This window comes from Pteropus medius, unplaced genomic scaffold (genome assembly GCF_902729225.1).
Source record: "Pteropus medius unplaced genomic scaffold, Ma_sr-lr_union100, whole genome shotgun sequence".
In the NCBI taxonomy this organism is placed as follows: domain Eukaryota; kingdom Metazoa; phylum Chordata; class Mammalia; order Chiroptera; family Pteropodidae; genus Pteropus; species Pteropus medius.
In genome coordinates this window covers 11385809-11406938 of record NW_024354503.1, presented here as the reverse complement: position 1 = coordinate 11406938, position 21130 = coordinate 11385809, and the positions used below count along the sequence as shown (strand labels likewise).

At 37.4% G+C, this 21130-nt stretch overlaps 1 protein-coding gene and 1 pseudogene across 1 annotated transcript in view; one reads left to right on the top strand and one right to left on the bottom strand.

The window, feature by feature from the left end:
- The window catches only part of PTCHD4 (patched domain containing 4), a 175169-nt gene that overhangs the window by 133054 nt on the left and 20985 nt on the right, over window positions 1-21130 (bottom strand).
- On the top strand, window positions 5750-5868 carry LOC120596352 (uncharacterized; annotated as a pseudogene).

The window sequence follows — 21130 nt, the reverse complement described above, 5'->3', positions numbered from 1 at the left end:
TGATGGACAGAGGGCAGCGGGGTTTGGGGGGCTAGGAGAATGGGGTGAAGGGTTAAAGAAGTACAAATTAGTAGCTGATGATGGTCACAGGGATGGGGAGCATGGCATAGGGAATGTAGTTAGCATTAATATGCCGGCCAAGTGGAGGGCCAGGGGAGGGAGGGAGCAACTGGCGGGATCGTTTTACAAACTCTATAGATGTCTAACCACTGTACTGTATACTTGAAGCTAATTAGAATTAATGTATTAATTAAAAAAAAAAAAGCTTCTCTAAAAGCGAAAAAAAAAAGAAAAAGACTATGTTGTGCTGGCATAATGACAGCTACATAATACACTGGAACAGTATTGAGAACACAGAAATAAACCCTCACATACATGGCCAAGTAATTTTTGACAAAGGTGCCAAGACCATCTTAATGGGGGAAAGAATCATTTTTTCAACAAATGGCAATGGGACAACGGAATAGCTACGGGCAAAATAATGAAATTGGATATTTTTCTCACACCATCTACAAAAATCAACTCACAATGTATTGAAGACCTAAATTAAGAGTAAAATCTATTGAAGTGTTAGAAGGAAACATAAGGCTAAATCTTCATGACTGTGGATTTGGCAAAGGCTTTTTTAGGCTTGACACCGAAAGCACAAGCAACCAAAAAAAGATAAGTTGGACCTTACCGAAATTGAGAACTTTTGTGCTTCAAAGGATATCATCCAGAAAGTGAAAACACAACACATAGAATGGGAGAAAATATTTGTATTCATACGCATGTCTGAAAAGGAACTAGTATCTAGAATATATAAAGGACTCTTATGATTCAATAATTAAAAATAAATATCTCAATTAAAAATTGACTCACTAGAGGGATTGTTTTAGAAACTATATAAATGTCTAACCAATGTACTATACACTTGAAATTAATAATAAGATCTTTTTAAAAATTGACAAAGTATTTTGCATTGGTCAGCTCAGGCTGCCATAAGCAAATGCCGCATGTCTGAAAAGGAACTAGTATCTAGAATATATAAAGGACTCTTATGATTCAATAATTAAAAATAAATATCTCAATTAAAAATTGACTCACTAGAGGGATTGTTTTAGAAACAATATAAATGTCTAACCAATGTACTATACACTTGAAATTAATAATAAGATCTTTTTAAAAATTGACAAAGTATTTTGCATTGGTCAGCTCAGGCTGCCATAAGCAAATGCCACAGACTGGGTAGTTTAAACAAGACATTTACGTCTCACATTTCTGGAGGATGAGAAGTCCCAGATCAAGGTGCCAGCAGATTCACTTTCTGATAAGGGCCCACTTCCTGGCTTGCAGACAGCTGCCTTCTCATTGTGTCCTCATATGGTGGACAGAGAGAAAAAGAGACCTGGTCTCTCTTCTCTTCCACTAAGGACACTGATCTCATCATGGAACCCCACCCTAAAGACCTCATCTAAACCTAATTATCTCCCAAAGTCCTCACCTCCAAATACCATCAGATTTAGAGGTTAAGGCTCCAACACTGTAGTTTGGGGGACACGCATTTAGTCTATAACAGATCCAGATAGACATTTCTCCAAAGAAGATATGCAGATGGTAAATGAGTCCACGAAGAGACATTCAACATCATTAGAGAAATGCAGATCAAAATCACAGAGATACCACTTCATACTCAGTCGTATAGCTAGAATCAAAAAGTCAGATAAATGCAAGATGTGGAAAAGTTGGAACCCTCACGCACTGCTGGTGGGAAGATAAAGTAGCGCAGCCACTTTGGAAAACAGTCTGGCAGTTCCTGAAATGATTAAATACAGTCATCATATGACCCAGCAATTCCACTCCTAGGTAAATACCCAAGAAAAATAAAAAAGTATGGCCACACGGAAATTCGTAACTGAATGTTTATAGCGGCATTGTTTGTAATAACCAAAAGATGGAGACAACTCGATTATCTATGAATGCGCAAATGGATAAACTAAATGTGGTATATTTATACGACGACATGTATATTATTCAGCCATGGTAAGGAATGAAGTACTAATATATGCTATAACATAGACGAACCTTGAAGACATTATGCTGAGTGAAACAAGCCAGTCACAAAAGACCACATACTACATGATTCCATTCACATGAAAGCCTGGAATAGAGAAATCTACAGAGACTGAAAGTAGATTAGTGGTTGCCTCGGGCCGGGCAGAGGGATGTGGCAGATGGAAATGACAGCAAAAGAGTAAGGAGCTTTTTCAAGGTGATGAAAATGTTCTAAAATTGACTCTGGTGATGGTCGCACGTACCTGTGAATATAATGAAAACCATTGCATCACACAGGTTCCCTTCCCTTCCCTTCCCTTCCTTTCCCTTCCTCCCTCCCTTCCTTCCTTCCTTTCTTTTTTTTTATTTTATTTTGTGGAGCATACAGTTTATTATAAGACTTGGGGAAAACCAAGTACTTTAATAAGAACCACCCCCTTCCTCACGAACATGGAAGAAGAGAGGAGCAGAGGCGGGGAGAAGGGCCCCAGGAAAAACAGTCCAGTCTCTGAAGTGTCACCCAGGTGGGGTTCCAGGTGTAGATCTCCAGTGAGGGTCCTCTCCTCTTGTCCCTCAGCGAGTTCCAGGCCGTCCTCCAAGCTCACCAGGGTACGATGCTCCTGAAGGCCACGGAGATGCCCAACACCGTGCTGATTTCAATCCTGTGCAGAGAACACTGAGACAGTTTGCTCACCTCCATCGTCCACTGGACCAAGTCCTTCACAAACTCCTTGCACTGTTCTCACCCATGGTCGTTTGCGTCCAGCCTCTGGCTGATCTCCTGCGCCACACTGCCAGCCTCCCCGGAGCTCAGCATTTTCGACTTTGGCATTTAAAATGCAGGGAGAGCGGCTTGAGCGCCCCTGTGGTTGACTCTGACTCTGCCTTGGCCGTCCACAATTACATTGGTTTCACCTGGGCCCATTTACCCAGTTTGCCACGACGCTTCTTCCAGCAGACGTGCCTCACTACAAAGTTCCAAAACCTCCTAGCCAACCTCCGACAGCCCTGGCCATGGCCCAAGGAAGAGGTCGGGGTCACACCATCAGGCTGCTCGGCAGGAAGGGCGTTTTCCCCGTCGATTCCCTCTGGGGCTTTGCCACTGCAGTTGCTGCCGGTGCCATGGGTAGACGAAGAGCCCACTGGGCCACGCTGCAGGGCTGGGCCGGCGGTGGCAGTCCGCAAGTCCAGGCTGGCTGGGGGAGCGGCTGGCTCTTGGGCCTCCTGGCCTGATGGCTGATCGCCGTGGGTCCAGGAAGGCCCGTAGCTGTCGAGGAAGGACTCTGCAGCAGGGAATGGTCTTATTCTGATAGTGCGGCACTTCACCTTGGGTGTTTTGTGTTTCAAAATTAGGTATGTGGCCAACACGCTGTTGTACTTTCCACTTGTGACTGCCTCTTCAATTTGTCGCTGCTCAAAGCCCAAGGTCAGCATCTCCTGGATCACCTGGGGGTTTACGCTGTCACAGGGCAGCTCCGTATATGGCTGGAGTTCCTCCTCCTGCCCCATGTTTACCCACGGGTCCTTCATCAATTCTTCGAGAGTTCCTCGGTTTTGCGGGTCGAGTGTCAAAATTTTCTTCAGAATGTTCTTGCACAAAAAGGACACGAAATAGGGGACCTGGTACTGTCCTTTCAGGATCTTCTGCCGTAGCACAGTCACGTCTAATGCCATAAACGGCAATTTTCCGGTAACAATTTCGTAAAGGATAACTCCCAGGCTCCATACGTCGGCTCCGGGGCCATCATAGCCTTGTCGCAGGAAGACCTCTGGGGCGACATAAGGAATGCTGCCACAGAACAGATGCAGCTTGCGGCCAACATACCCACTGCTGAGTCCAAAGTCTGCAAGTTTTACATTCAGTTCAGCATCCAAAAGCACATTCTCTGGCTTCAGGTCCCTGTGGACGATGCCCTTCTGGTGGCAATAATGCACAGCCGAAATCAGCTGTCGGAAGATGCCCTGGGCCTCGTGCTCCTTCATACAGCCAAAACGCTGAAGATATCCAGATAAGCTCCCTCTGCTCGCGTGCTCCATTATGAGGAAGATGGTGTATTCGGTGTCAATCACCTGATATAATTTTACAATATTGGGGTGGTTCAGGCTTTTCATGGTTTTTATTTCTTGTAAAGGTCGATAGGCGCCCCGCCGATTAATGACTTTGACAGCCACCTCTACCCCAGTAAGAATATGTCGGGCCAACTTCACTTTGGCAAAGCTGCCCTCGCCAATGGTGTGCAAGAGCTGGTAGTGGCCAATAGAGGTGGCTGCAAGGTCATGTGGCATAGTGACCACTAACTGCACTAACTGATAATACTATCACTGTAAACTATGCTAGCAGACAATACTAACTATGCTAACTGTGCTAATACTAATAAACAAAGCTAACTATACTAATTAACTGTGCTAATACTAATAAAAAATGCTAACTATACTAATTAACTGTGCTAATACTAATAAACAATGCTAACTATGCTAATGTGCTAATACTAAATGTGCTAATACTAATAAACAATGCTAACTATGCTAACTGTGCTAATACTAATAAGCAATGCTAATTATACTAACAATACCAATACTAACTCTACTGAATGCACTAACAATGCTAACTACCAATACTAACTGAAAAAAATTTTCAAAGAAAAACAGAAAAAAAATATGAGAAGAGAACAAAGAAAAAAACTGAGGAAAAGCAAATGAAAAAAGTAAAACAAAAGAAAAAAGGACAAAGAAAAGAGAGGGGACAAATAAGAAAAATGAGAATTAAAAAAATGAGAAAAATAAAGTAAAAGCAAGAGGAAAAATAAGCAAAACACCAACAAAAAAAGGAGAAAACAAGCTAACTAGTCCAAGTCCAACAGGTCACCACAAATCAGCTTCCTGGGCTCTAAGGACAAAAACCTCAGCCCAGTCAGGGCCTTTATAGGAGTTTTTTCTAATTCCACCACAATGGTGCTTTATGAGGTCAGAGCAAGACATGGACCAATCATGGCCGGATATAAACCAGTGGTTTTCTTCACTTCTTGGTCTCAAGATCTTATATTTTTTACACTTAAAAAAGTATAAACAAAACAAACAAAACAAAAACAAAAACAAATAAGGACCCCAAAGAGCTTTTTGTTTATGTGAGACAGTAAAGATTGATATTTACGTTATTATAAATTAAAATCTGTAGGATGCTTCAGTGACCTTTTCATTTATAATTTGAAGATCTGCAATAAATTTTGTCCTTTAAAGACCTTAGAGTATCTACACTTAAAATGTTCAATTCTTTTTTCTTAAAAATGATGCTACAGGTTAACTGATATCATGATACTATAGGAAATTTTCTGTTGAATAAGATAAGGTACATTATTAACATCTGTAAAGCTGAGAGGAGGTAGCTTCATCATATTTTTGCCAATAAGATAATGAGCATTTGCTCAACAGAAACCGTGGAGACCAGGGGGCAGTGGGTTGATGTATTCAAAGAGTTGAAGGAAAAAAAGCTATTAACCAAGAGTCCTATATCTGGCAAAACTGCCTGAAAATGAGGGAGACCTTAAGACATTCCCAGATAAACCAACGCTGATAAGTTCTTTACGACTAGACCTGCCTGGCACGTAGCACATCCTTCAGGTTGGAATAAAAGGACACTGGGCAGAGACTCAAAGCTTTATGAAGAAATTAAGATCTCTGCTGAAACTCAGTGCATGGACAATTATAAAAGCTAGTACTCTATGGCTACGCCACCCTGAACAAGCCCCATCCCATCTGATCTCGGAAGCTAAGCAGGGTCGGGCCTGATTAGTACTTGGATGGGAGACCACCTAGGAAGACCAGGTGCTGTAGGTGCAAAAAATAAAAAATAAGGGATTGTAAGCTGACAAGGTCCTTGCAATCTGTGAGGTCAACCAAGGGTTGCCTTGCCTAAAAAAAAAAAAGAAAAGAAAAGAAATGAACTGAGATCTCCTCCCTATTTTTCAGAGAAAAGAACTCATAGCTCATAGTAGAGGTCACATGACCTAGTTGCCATGGCAGTGATGGCAAAACCACTTTGGTTTCACAAGACGTATGGCTACCAATGACAGTTTGACTTTAAAGTTCATAGAACTTTGGCTTGAGTTCTGATTTGGCCACTTACAACTGCTGTGACTATTTTGAAAAGTTACTTAGATTTTCTGACCTTCTTTCCTTAATTATGGGATGGGACTGTCTAGATCATAAGCTTTATTATACGAAATAAGTTTGATGATATTTGAGGAGGCATGGCACCCAGTGTGTTAGTGTGTAAGGGCTCTATCTACAGTTATTATCTAATTACAAAATAATGATTGAGCAATTCGGTAATCTTAAAATGAAATAAAAACAATGCCTTTGGCACTGAAAACACTTCATCAATGCTCAGCCTTCACTACAAGTACAGAAAATAACCAGGGCTCTAAATAGGTTATACTTAGCTAACACAGAGAACAAAAGATGCTAACTCTCTGTTCCAGTCCTGGGGGTACACTCCCTATACAACCTAGAGCTTGCCCTCAGCTTGGTGCAGTTTCAGGAGACAGATATTATCTGTTATATTTAGGGGAAATCTAAACTTGCTCATTCAAGTCTTCCTTTAGTATTCTCCAAATGATCACCTGGACATAGGTTTTCTCTAACCTGGAAAACAATTCATTATCAGAGCAAACTTCTGGGACAACTGAAGCTCTCATGGAGCTCTCCCTCCTTCACTGTAGCTTTTGAGTCAGGCCTGTGTGTCAGCACTGCCAGATGCTTTTCTTCTAGGCACCAAAAATGTAGGGTTTCTGGTTGTGACAAACATCATGGTGGAAAGAAGGCCTGTGCTTTGTGACATTCTCTGCAGTAAGACAATAATGAAAATAAGAACCAAACCTCAGATTCCACAGTACAGAGTCTCCCCACCCCCACTCCAATGAAAGTCTTATAACTAAAAGCACTTGGTGAAATCATGAAAGATCCTCATAAAACTTCCTTATTTTATCATCTTTTTAAATTTCATATACAAAATGGCAGCATGCAAAAGCCAGATGAGATGATTCTACACTCATATGGTTTCATTGTTTTCTGATCTATCATCTGATCTCCCTACTAAATTGTTCAGAGGAATATGATTTCATCAAAATCAGTTACAGAACACTTTGATTTTAATATATTTGTTTCAGTACAATATTTCATGCTTGCTATAGATATTAAATGTTCTCTTATTCTGTAACATGTTACAAACATCACTGATGTTTGCTAAAGAATGCCAAGAATATTTTGTATAGTGTGATGTTAATATAAATTCAACATATTTCATCTTCCCCATTGATAGCAAATACCTTCATTCAACTGACTTAATCATTTTAAAGTGAAGAAAAGGAAAAAATACAGAGAAATGGAAATACAAATCAAGTACGCATAGACATTGCTTCCAACTTAACACGTTCAACAAAGAACTAGTTTTTTAGAGCACCTGCTACAAACGATTTTACAGGCACAGAAATATAAAAGGCTGATCCATTGTCCTTAAGAACGTTCACTATCACTCTCTCTTACTGCAACATAGATTAATTCCCTATAATTTTCCAAGTAGTCAGAGAATTTGAGGTAACTATGTCATGCCTGCCTTATGAATAAGGTGAGAGTCTCTCTTTTTTTCAGAGCTTATGAAAAGAAAACAATCTAACATCCTTCATTTATATGGAGGTACTTTGTGGAAGAATGATTAACATGGTTAAGTGGGCGTCTGACTGAAAGATCTGAAAGATCAGGGCTATTTGAAGGCAGAGCAAGCAGTTATATAAGCAGGTATTTAGGGGAGACTTTTCAAATGCATATTGCTATATCAATGCACTGTTAAAAACACCAATAATAACATACACCCAAAACAACACTCCCTCAGAACTGGGGCTGACAGCATTGGAGCTGTTTGAACCACATGAGGTTGTTTACAAGGAAATACTGAGTAATGAGCTAAAGGAATGGAATGGCACTCAGGACTAGGCTAGCCAGTCTGGAATAAAGGCTTCTTCCCAGTGTGAAAGTGCAATAAGTGGGCACTCCCTCCAACAACAACGATGTTTATTATTGTTCATCCAAAATGGAAAAGAAAAGAAGGATGAAACCAAGGGAGACATCAGAAGGAACTCTTGAGTACCACCCAGGGAATGTGAGATGTTTGCCACTGAAAATCTTTAAAACAAAAAGTAAGCTGGTGAGATACATGTGCTACAAGTTCTCTCTGGTAGCAATGTGAAGAATGGTGTGAGATGCCAGTGTGTGTGTGTGTGTGTGTGTGTGTGTGTGCGTGTGTGTTGGGATTTGATGATAATATTGACAGGGTGATAGATGAGTAGTTTCCAATAGATATCCAGGTGAGAGATAATCTCTAATTAAGCAAGTGGCAATAGAAAGAATAGAAAATTAGTTAATAACAAGTTATTTAAGAAGTACAATGGATAGAACTTGGTGACTGACTGAATATGAGACAATGGCAAGAAAGGACAAGTAGATGATGACTCCATAGATGTTGCTTTAGAGCCTAGGGGACAATAGTGACATCCTTGGAGCTGAAAACCACATTCGGTAGGATGAGGGGAACTGGAATTAAGGAAAGTAGGTCAGGAAAATTTTTAAAAAGGCAAAACAATGCAGAAAAATAGCAGTCTATATAGAGTCTATATTGGTGAAACATTTCCCATTCCCGATGGGAAATATATAGTGTAAAAGAAGGAATTATAACAAATGGCAACACATTGGCTGACATTGTTTATCTCAGAATAAATTTTTGTAGGATACGGGCTTACAATACATTCAAATGTTCCAATTCATTAAAATGAAAGTGGTTCAGATCCAAAGAATAGTCTTTAGTTGAAATATTTTTTCAATGCCTTAATAGGAAATTCCCTACTAGTCAAGTGAAGTCACATCCTGTTCAATCTTTGAGATGAAGAATTTGCCTTTTGATAAGAAATTTGCATTTCATTATAGGGATGTACCCTCTGTCCTTGACTTGGTTATTCTCCACAGAAGCAAACTTCTTTGGATCATGTGTTCAGCATATACTAACAACAGATTCTAGAAAATTTATCTCAGACATAAAAAAAAAATAAGCATAGTTAAAAGAAAGTGAGTGTGGGGGAAAAAAAAAAAGAAAAAAAACCCATACACTTTCTTTTGCTGGGTGCAATATAAAGAAAATTCTTAGAAGTGACCTCATGGATTTCCTATTCCACAGCCAGGCATCTGTGAAGACAGAACTAGTCATGAAAGGAGTCACGTTAGATTAGGTCACTGCACATGCTAAGAATTATTTGCGAAGGGGAGTTTGATCATTCAGGGCCACATGAGTCAGCAGTATATTTTAAGCAAGGAAATAGCTATGTGGCGGGGGGGGAGGGCAGAGAGGAGGAGCTCGTCCAAAATTCTAATTTAATTTGAATAGACAGAAGTTGAATTAAATAATAATAAAAAATGATCTATTAATGAAGCAATAACACATTACATTAAAAATAACAATATATTTCCTGGTTATAATAAAATAATAAAATGGACAGGTTTTCAAGTTGGATTAATGTGACAATTAAAGTATTAACGTCTCAGTATTTCTAAGGAAACTTCTGAATTGTCTGAGACAAATCAACTTATTTGCAAGAGAATTTCTTATCTGTGGTAAACAAAAAGTTAGAACTGACATAAAAATTTCCCAAAACCTTAAACTGGAAGAAGCTCTTTCCTCTGAAGTGTTATATTTTCGAGATTGCTCCTAAGACATTTATAATAATTATAAGGCATTTTTATTATGTTTCTCACCTTCTTTACTAGAAACTCTTTGGAGGCGGAATAAGTGTTTTTGTTTTGATTTGTTTTGCAATTGCCTGCATTACAGTATCTTCTCAAAATCATTTAATGAAGAGTGGTATTTGCCTTAGCTAAAAACTTTTTGAACTGTTTGGAGACTTGTAATACCAGAGCACAGCAGTAGAGAAGGGCAAGACATTAAAGTTACAGGCAGATGAATGGAATCCAGGTAGTTTCTACTTTTCTTATGTCAAAATGGTAACTGAACCAGTACCAAGTGTATTTATGTGGTTTCTGCCTTCTCTCAAACACCTTTTCCGCGGATTGCCATAGCCTTGCTTTCATCTCTTATGAGATGAAATTGTTACCACTATCATGTGTTAGACAAAGGGAGTGGGGGCAACATTCCCCAGAAAATCATTCTTAAGAATATGAATTCTGTATGGAAACAGCTGGGATGCTGTTTCTTTCTCACTAGCAGATCAGCCCAGACCAATAATCTGTTACCTTGGAAAGCACAGAGCAAGGGTCTGAAAGAATGACCCATTAAATGAGCAGAGTTTGAAGAATCAAACATGAGGCATCCTTGAGAAATCGTGGGCCCTGGGAGACATTACATTTTGTAGGAAACCCTGGGCTACTGGATGCTGGAAAAAAATGAGCATACTGTATACTTCTGACTAAAATGAGCTGAGGGGTTTCTTTTGTTTGATAGATGTAGTAGTCATTATTATCTTATACAAAAAAACAAAAGCAAAACAAACAAGCAAACAAAAACCCATGGGCACATATGACCTATCATGTCAAGTTTTAAGTGAATAGGTTTAGACCCCAGTGATGGCATATTTGGATAAGGAGAGATGTCTTAGGACAGTCATTTCTAGGCAACTAGGTGTCGTTGCCAAGGTAGATGGGCCTTCTGGATGTAAGTCTTGCCAAAAAGGATCAGAATTAGGGCCTAGAAGAAAAGATGAGGAGTTGACTGTACTGTATTCTTTTAACTTCCTTAGAAAAATGAAGATTACCCAGTGACCCTTCAGTTAACAACTTACAGAACAAAGCTGAGGGTGGGAAAGCATTTAAAAATTCATATCTTATGATTTCAGAAGACAGTATTTGAATGGAGGTTTTGAATTATTTAAAACATCACAATTGAAAAGTATAACAGAGAGAGTGCTGGGGTGGGAGAAAGGCTGTCTTCAGAGTAATTGTTCTCTGTTCCTTTGCTGCTTCTTTCACTTCTGAGTTTGGCATATTGTGCACTTTTCCAGAGCTGTCAGTGAGTTCATCACTCGAGACCTAATTACTGCAGGTACCACCTCTTATCGGAATGAACTCACTTTCCAGTCAATGAAAATTTTGCTTTTCACTCCAAACCTTCTCACTCCCCAAACTATGATGAGAAGATAAAATGTCTTGAATTATCGAGTAACAATGAGTGCTGGTTAAAGGTGTCTGGGCAGTGAGCTATCTCATCAGGAACAGTGCAGTACCTTCCTCTCCAGAACAGCTGTTACACGCTTTCTGCATTTACCACCACCACTCCTTAAAAGGGAGAGGACATATTTTTCAAAGAGTTGAATTATTTCTTCACGATGCTCTACTCTTCTTGTATACTGAAATGTATATCAAGTACAAAATGTAACTGCTTTATCATTAAAATCATCTTTTTATTTTTTAAAATCATCTTTTTTTTTTCTTGTCTGTTTGGTAGATAAATAATGTTCTTCATTTTGCAGAGATATATAATCATTGAAATATCATAATTTTTCCTAATACATATACCATTGAAACACTTACTTGGAAGATGGCAACAAATGAATCTGCACTAACAGCTCAAACTGTATCATTTATAATAACAAAGTATGAGGATGAGTTTGGTTACTCTGAATTAAGAAAATCAATTCTTCAGAAGATTATAATATTTCACTCTGTTACAGTAGGTTTCAAAGTGTGTTCCCTGGACCATCAGCATCAACATCAACTGGTAACTGGCAATTCTTCGAATCAAATTCTGATCCTTTGAATCAAAAACTCGGACAGGAGGACACAGTAATGTATTTTTTAATAAGCCCTCGGGTGAGTCAGATGCCCATTCAAATCTGAGAACCACCGCCCTAGAACTTCTTTCTCCTGTGCTTGCAATGTCAGCTTGATGATGATGAGTCAAATTTCACACCAGAAACATGGTAAGAAGTTTAATTTTCTTTTTTTGTCCTGAAGAAATACACATACATACACAATTAAGTCTGTAAATGTTAGCAGAGAGATAGTTAGAAGAAGAAAAAACAGAGAGATAAAGTTTAAGGAGAAAGAAATTTGGCTAACAAGACGGACTGATGCTCCTGGGCAACCATGATAAAAAGTGAAAGCTCTAAGCTAAAGAAGTAGGAAACTACTTAAAGATGACATGTTAGACTGAAGAAATGTGGGGTTTCACAGACTTCAAGAAGTCTAGAAGTCCTTTTATCATAAAGGAAGTATACACAGATTTATGCATTTTTCTTTTCTTTTTAAAAAAACTCATTCTGATCAAGCTTGGGCTTAGTCGGACATGCTCCGCAAACTTCAGAAAGGAAGGCTTCAAAGGTTTAAAAGAAAAAGTTGACAGACTTTATGACATGTAACTCTGTAACGGAAAAAGAAAACTCAAAGTTTGGAAAAGTCTTAAAATGCCAGATTATGCAAATAGAAGTAATTTCACCAAGGAAGGAAAAAAGGAGAAACCTACAAAAAATGAGGTGGCACAGAATGTTCTCCAATGAGTTTAACTTTTAAAAGGAGAGGTCCAAATAAGGAAAAGGAGACAATTTAAAAAAACATCATGGATTTATAAGAATAGCATTCAGAAGGCTATATTTAAAATAAGCCACAAATGCTAAGAGTAAGAAAAAAAAATTCTTTTTGTTTGTTGTTGTTAATGTTTGACCTGACTTGCTTTTCTTTGGACCAGGAAGATCAGAGAAGAAATAGCCCCACTGCTTTGGGCTAATAATGTAACTCTTGTTTGCTGACCAGAATTTAAAAACTCTTGTTTGCTGACCAGAATTTAAAAACTACATAGTTTTTTCCTTCTCTTTTTATGAGAATAAAGAGGCAGAATAAATATAAAGGAAAAGGAATTGAAGCTGAGGAAGAAATAGAAAATAATAAAACATTATTGAATGATGCCTTTAAATTATATCTCCTGACCTGGGTTAATTACCACCCACTGTTCCAAGAGAACATGAAAAAGAGACTCAGCTGCCAACAGTGATGCTGGTGCAGCCACAGTGAACGAAGAGGGATCAGAAGCCTGGGATGGGCAAATGTAATTTGCGTTTAAAAAAGGAAAAATGTGATTTTCTCACATGCATCTACAAGAATTGATGTTGATTTGAGAACTAATATTTCAGGGAGTGCCGAGCGAACAATTGAGATAAAAAGATGAGATGCTGGTTTGAGTTTTGTTTTTTTTTAATAGAGTTACAAACAGATGTATTAAAGAATTATAAAGGACCTAGTGTGCCTGGACTCCATCAAGGCAGTATCTGGAAAAGTCTCTTATGGGCAGTGACAGGATTCTCACTTATTCTCTTGCTCAGAAAGTAAATTGATAGGACCACTTAGAAAACTTTCGGCGTTATCAAGTAAAGTCGAAGATACAAAGATTCCTCTCTTGGCTAGATAGCGTGGACATATTTGTACACATACAGCTACACAAATGTTCATGGCAGTGTTGTCTGTGAATGGACCCAAAGAGTAAACAACACAAATGCTCATGAGCATTAGAATAAATTGTCAAATTACTGCTCAATGAAATATTACAGTGGAAAGGAAAAACTAAACTAATTGACATGGATAAATCACACCAACATAAGGTTGATTGAGATTAACAAGAAACAGATATCATAGAATTCCATTTATACAATGCTCAAAAATAGGTGAAACAACAATATTATTTAAGAATGTATACTTAGATGGAAAAATAATGAAAAACGAGGGAAAAGATTATCATAAAAATAATACTTTTAGCCTTTATCACCAGTAGAGAAGAAGAAAAGGATATGACGGGCTAGGCCACAGGAACACTGAGCTACTGGCAATGATTTATGTTTTAACCCTGTTGGTGTTTACATGGTGTTTGCTTTATAATTACCCTTTAAACTATACATATATTTTACATATTATTTTGTATGTATGGTACATTATACAATTAAAATGCTAGATAAACGTCTCTCTTGACATTGTGAAAAAGATAAAAAATATTTTGGATGATAGTTTTTAATTGGGTGAATTTGTATTTCTGAGCAAGATGCTGATTTAAATCACTGATTTCGAACTCGGTTTGGGACAATTTTTCAGAGGTATGTTGAAAACTTCTGTCCTCAACCTTGTTCATCGATTCGATGAACACTTTTTAGAGACTCGGATGAAAATATATACATATCAGATTTGAAGCTTAAATGAAAATAGGATGAGTACAAACCTGGCCAGTGTTTCACAGCTTTTTGTGTGAATAGGACCCACCTGGGAATCTTGTAGAAATGTACATTTTAATAAAGTATGAGCGACGTGGAGTCTGAGATGCTGCATTTCTAATATGTTCCAGGTGGTGATGATGCTGTGGAACAGTGGATGTCACTTTGAGTAGCAAGAGAATAGACAATCTTTAAAGTCTTTCTCAGTCCTAAAATTTAATGATGCTGTGATTCTAATTCTTAATTTAAGTACATGCATGAGTCAATCTCATACTATTGAGGCCATGCCACTCACAGGGTGATGAGAATGGTTTATCAATCCAAATAGTCTGATTATCCTCTTTTCCCACATTCTCTCTTACATTTTCTCATCTTTATTTACGACAATTCTATTTCCATTCATTCTGAAATGCAATAATAGGCCCCTGGTAAGCACTCATCCTATTTATTTCCTTATATCTCTGGAATAACAGAAAGCATAGCCACCATAGCCCAGAAACAATTCTCTCCCTCCATCACTGGTACCTATAGTGTGAGTGAGCTTTTGTCTCAGAGGAATCAGAAAGGAAAGAAAAAATATTAAGTGAGTCTTGCTTTCTAGTTGTCATAATGACTGAGTTATAATAAGTAGTTACAAAGTTGAGGACCAACAGGATGATTCAAAATTATGAACAATGAGTGTTATATGAACAACTTTAAAGCATGGAAAAGAGTGAGTTCAGAGTAAGGAAAAAAAACAAAACAAAATCTATTTATGATGTTTGCATTATGTGCCAGATATGTTGGCAGGTGCTTTCCTATGCTTTAATTCCCTCCACGACTCTGTGAAATGTGTGTTATTATTGTTCGCATTTAACAGAGACTAGTCAAATGGCTTGCCCAAAGCAACACATCTTATAAGAAATGGAGACAAGATTAGAATCTGATCTTCTAATTTCCAAGACAGTACCCCTTTTGGCAACCTCACTCTCTCACTTGCAGCTCCTAGAAAGAGGAAAATCTCATTTTGGTGAAACCTGGATGAGAGATACCATGCATTTTAAGTTATTTAGAAATATCTTGAAAATTGCATCTTTGTTTTATATTAAAATCCATGTTGATGGGTATGGCAAGTATCATTCAAAACGCAGTATCATGTTTTAACTAAAATCCAAATAGCAACCCATTACGTGTAAATTACCAGTTTCTTTGGATTGCAATAAGATGAGTTTTGTTTTTAACTGGTTCCTGGGGAACTTAGCAGCGACAAGTTCAATTTAATGAGTAAACTGATTCATACCACAGAATAGAGAGGAAGTAGGCCGCTATCCAGTTGAGAATCTAATTAGACTCTCAATTTTCATAATAGAATATCAACCCTGCTACTGCCTCCTCCGGTTTCCAAGTGTTCACCCTCCCATACTTGTAATATAGGACATTAGCTCTTCAGTTCCCTATCAAAGCATGCAGCTTCAAACACTGAAATCCAAATCTTACCAAATGTTTCGCTAAATAAAGTAACACTTGTTAGAGACTGTCTAAGGGACACATTGCCCACTGATTCTGTCAGATTTGTTAAAAATCTCTCCTTGGTATGCATTAGGATTTGAGATGTCTAGCCCTCTCGATTTAGCCCTCACAGAATTTCTATCATTAAAATGTTTTAACGCTATGCTCTCAATTTTTACCATAGGTTACTGAAAGTCACAGCTACATACAATTTCTCCCTGTGCTTACCAAAAATGCCACTGGGATTATTGTCTAGTATATCAATCCGTTAAGATTCAGATATAGGAAAGACTGGTAGAACCATCTCTCCCACTGAGAAGATCATGCTTTTTTTTAGTCGTATCTCCTAGCATCCAGAAAACTGATCTGAATATGAGGTCGAAGCTTAGAAACCACTTGACCATAATTGCTAGCATCTGTGCAGGAATAGTCCTATTCCCTTATTCTGTTTTCCTTATTTTTAAAGCAATCTGAAATTATTTTTGAATATTTTTGTAACTAGCAAAAAATTCCAAGATGTTTAAGTTGCCCAAAGAAAGGTCAACACACTGTAAAATTCCTTTGCTGACTGGTATAGTTTAAGACATTCACAGAAACATACTGACTGATTGATTAGAACCTTGATGCTCAAGGTCATAACTGTAGGAACCAAAGAGACCAGTCTTTTAAAGTTCACAATCTGTGAATGTTGTGAATAATAGCAAAGGGACAATAATATGTGGTTAGGTATAAACACTTTCTTTTCTCACTGATTAACTCCAAGAAAAGAGAAAGGAAACTCGTTACTCCCACTCTTTCTTTAATTTTTTTGCCTGCTGTCATCACCCATATCGAACAATTTTTACCTCAAATCCAGGCCCATAAACATAGGCATAAGAATGGCTCCACATAGCTTTCTACCAGGCATTGTGCAGAATGGCAAACACCATGAACTTGGAGTCAGAAGATTTGTGTTTGAGTTCACTCTCTCCTATCTTTGCGTCCTTGGAAAAATAACTTCATTCTAGGAATCTTAGTCATTTGATCTTTAAATGAGGGTAGCAATGCAAACATAATCCAGTACAATAGAAATATAAGCTCCGTCCTATATCTGGGCGAGAGGGTTTCCCTGCTCATTATAAAACAAGTCCTTCACAGAGACTGAAAGGTGTGATAGAAATATCAGCTCAGTACTCTGACAGAGAAATGGAAATTGACTAAAATGAAAACAGCTTCCTTTCCCAACAAAGTTACTGACCCAATCTTGTTTTCTGGATGCTATTTGCTGGACCGCTCTTTCAGGCACCTTCCCCAGGCCACTGCACTGCAATTCCTTCCTTCTTGTTTTTCTACCCTGCAGTTTTATTCTGTAGTTTCTTAGTCAAAACACTAAGGCAGACACCTGACACCATGGAAAACTTAATAAATATGACATCAATCAACACAGTAATTAATCAGAAACAACCGCCAACAAAATCCAGCACCATAAACAGTTGCTTGTATTTTCTCATTTGCTTCATTTTTACCCAAGAAATAGTGGCCAGAAAGAAAGACTGCCAATTTGCTGTCTACTCTGATTTCTGATGAATATCAGTGGTGTTGGGTCTAGTTACTTAGCTAATGCATCAAACATATTTGCTGAGTTTCTACTGTGTACTGAACTGAAGGAAAGTATTACTAAGTTGAAAATATGAGGGAGCAAAAATTAGAGTTGAGACAAATTAGAGAAACACAGTAGTGTTTAAAAAAGGCCTGAAGGTATAAGCAAACACACATATTAAAGGCATTCAGTGCTAGAGAGATATAAATATGCCTTTAATGTAAATAAATATGCGAGACCTTTTTGTCTTTAAATTTTTCATCATTTCAATAAATGTTCAAACAATCCCAAGCCTTTCCAGAGTGTTTTTCCAATAATTATAATTTTCTGGTCCAAACTGTTCTTCCCGATGTCTATAGCAATGACAGTAAATGTCCAGATACCAGTCTGAAGCATACACCTCACAGAATTGCTAAGGGACTATTATTCATTCCCTATCAAACTATTTAATTACTTTTTTCCGAGGCCGAAAGGCAGCACTTTCTGATGTCCAAGATCAGAAGACTATGACCGAGAATGTCAGGTTCTGTTTCCTCATTTTTTTTTTTTTTATCTTAGTCTCCTAGTTTTGTCTCAAGTATATTCGTAATTTCTCTACATTTCTTCATTCTTAGATTAAGTCATTAGAGTGATCACTTATACTGTAGGTTTGCTGTAAAGAATTCTTTATAATGGCAAGGCACGGATATGATCTCAAACTTGAAATGCTAGCACTCCTTAAATTCCAATGCCTTTGCTTGCTAGTCTCATTATATACAATGTCTCTAAGAATGCCACTAAAAATAGGTGCCAAGCTCATAACAATATTCGAAACTGAAAATTGTGCTTCCAGATGCCAAATATTTATAAAAGTGAGGCTGTCTGCCTCCTCGAGGGGATATAACTTATCAGATTCACAGTAACAGTTATACAGAACTTTTGTAGATCTAAAGTAGAGATGCTATTCAACCCAGAGGCAATACCTCCACCCACATAGAACCTTGATCCAAATTTTAGGTCAAATTGTCTTCAATATATAAGAATTATATGCAAAAACTCAGGTTTGAGGGGGAAAAAGAGGGGAAAGAAATAAAAGGGAGAACCTCAATCAATCATTTTTGATTGAGCCTGATTGCAGGACGCAGTACATATCTTATTTTTATGGGGCCTTTCCCAAAGGGATTGTAATGCCGTTGCTTTATGTATTTTCATTAATATTTTAATTTTTGTTCTCACATCCTGAGGCATTTTCATGAAGGAAGAAATTTTAGAGATGGAAGAGGAAGAAAATGACATTTTCTTTTCCCTGCTGCCAGAAAGTTCAACACAGCACAGATATTCTCATGTCTTTGGGAATTATTCTTTTCAGTGTCCTTTCAGTGTCCGCAAATTCTTTCGAAATTGAATGCAAGTTTGTAATACAAACTTGTAGTACATTTGTCTAATTCTCTTTGTAGATTTGAGTCTTCTAAGTTCTAGATGCTGCATTGTAAAGATTAGGAGAAAAAAAAAAGACAGATACATAACCTAAATATGATGTGGGGATATCTGATACTCAGCAGAGGAAAAATGTTACTAGTCATTTTGAAAATATGGCTTTAAAAAACAATCTAAATCAGGGGTTGGCAAACTAGAGTCCACCAATGAAATCTGGCCCTTGTCAGTTTTGAAAATAAAGTTTTATTGCCACACAGCCACACTCAATTGTTTGTGCATTGTCTGGAGCTTTATAGAAAAGTTTATTGACATCTGGTTTAGAACATGCAAAATAGGTATGTTATGATTTTATTTAATCCCATATTTTATCGTGCTTAGAATCTTTTTTAACTGACATGGATAATCTGAATTTTGAAAATGAAAGAACATAGAAATTTTGGGGTTGAAATTTCCAAATCTTTTTGACATGCGTTCCAAATGACAACGTCCTCAAAATCCTGTCACGCAGCATCTTCCTAACTGAAATGCTGTTGGGCTTCAGTGTAGCAGCATGATTTGCAGGCTGCAATTCTAAGCAGAATTTGCAAATAGAATTTATATATTGATGTTTCCGCATCAAACTTTCAAAGGAATATGCAAGTCCACACATTACAGAGTATGTCCCATTCCTTATTAAAAATATAACTTCTATCTATTTCTCCTGATTTTTTACTACAGCCTTTCCATCTCTGCCACAGTGGTTTATTGTACATTGTCAACTCTGCACATCATTCCCTACATCAATCATAGGAGGAGAGGAAGATCCTAAAGATTTCATCTCTCTGACTCCAGTCAGCCTGGCATCCAAATCATCCAGGGAAGACAGCTGCATGTCATATTTCTAAAAATACAATTTCAGGGGTGATAAATTTTACTAACAACCTTTAGAATTAAAAAGTTTCCCTTAGGCCTAATCTTTTACTATAGTTTAATTCTATTCCCTCTACTAACTCAACAGAGAAGAGGAATATTGAGTAATTTCTTGATCTCATTTAAAAATGTTTCAGTTGTAATGTTTCTAAAATTGGGATTCTGATTATTCCAGCAATGCCTCCACCCACATAGAATGGTTCATTTCCATTTTTCTTATTTTTGAGATGCCAAGAGATTCTTGGTGCCCCCACTTTAGAGACCTCCTACAATTTAATTGTGTCTATTTTTTAAAATATGTCTTTTCCTTTAGAGCACCAACACTAATGTTTTCTCATTTTGGTATAGTCACTGAAAAATGTTTCTCATTTCAATCCTTCTGGTGACCTATAGGATTGTTTATCATTCTGTTTTAAACTAAAGAAGCCAAGGCTTAGAGAAATAGTTATTTATCCAAATCATATAGTTAATAAGTGATAAGGTCAGGTTGCAATCCTAGATCTGATTGCAGAGACTGAGCTTTTGTCCACAGAGCCCTGCAGCGCGGAAGGTGAGGATTGGGTTACTGCCCTTCTGCTTCTCCAGCACACATTCTCATACACAGAGGGGTCTAACTAAAATGTATGTTGAATGAATGAATGGCTAAACAAATCCTAAACAACATGTTTAATGTCTCTGTAAAAATATTAGTTATATCCTTAGCAGTTGCTATGTCTTGGTCTAGCTGTGACTGAGCCAGCCTGACTACTTCGTAATTTGTTTGAACAAGTCATTCAGACAGTCTGAGAGAATAAAAAATGAGAGAGTGAATACTCATGTTAATAAATTCGATAATACCAGGGAACAAATAAATATGTTACTCAGGAGAACAAATCAAGAAATAACTCAAGAACCTGCTATCTCTGATCTAGTTTACTTTAACTAATTTGCAAATACCTTCCCTCATAATTAAGACCTTTTCATTCGATATTCTTCAGTCACTGATTCCCCGATACATGCTTATGTTTAAATCTGTTTATCGCACTCATTCCATTTGGAGTTGTTCTTTTCCACAAATAAAAAAATTCAAAATGCAAGTAGCTCTGTTGAGAAGCTCCAGTTCTACAAAGTGTTTTGAGTAAACTCTTCTGGTCTCCCCTGAATGGAATTCAGACAGATTTAAAAGTGTCAGTTATATTTCTAGCACCACGATTTCATTTTAAAATAAACAAATATACATTTAATTGATAGGATGGGTTGATTCTTCTCTATCTTTTTAATAGAGAACTGTATTAATTGTATTATTTTTATGAATCCTTATTTTGAACTTCTCCAGCAATTTCTATTTTCTTTCTATTGTATACTTCCAAACTTACTGATATTATATTGAAACAACTTTCTCAATTGTGCCGACTTTTAAAGGTTCTATACCTTATTTAATAATACATGTCTTACTATGCAGCAAAACATCTAATTTTTA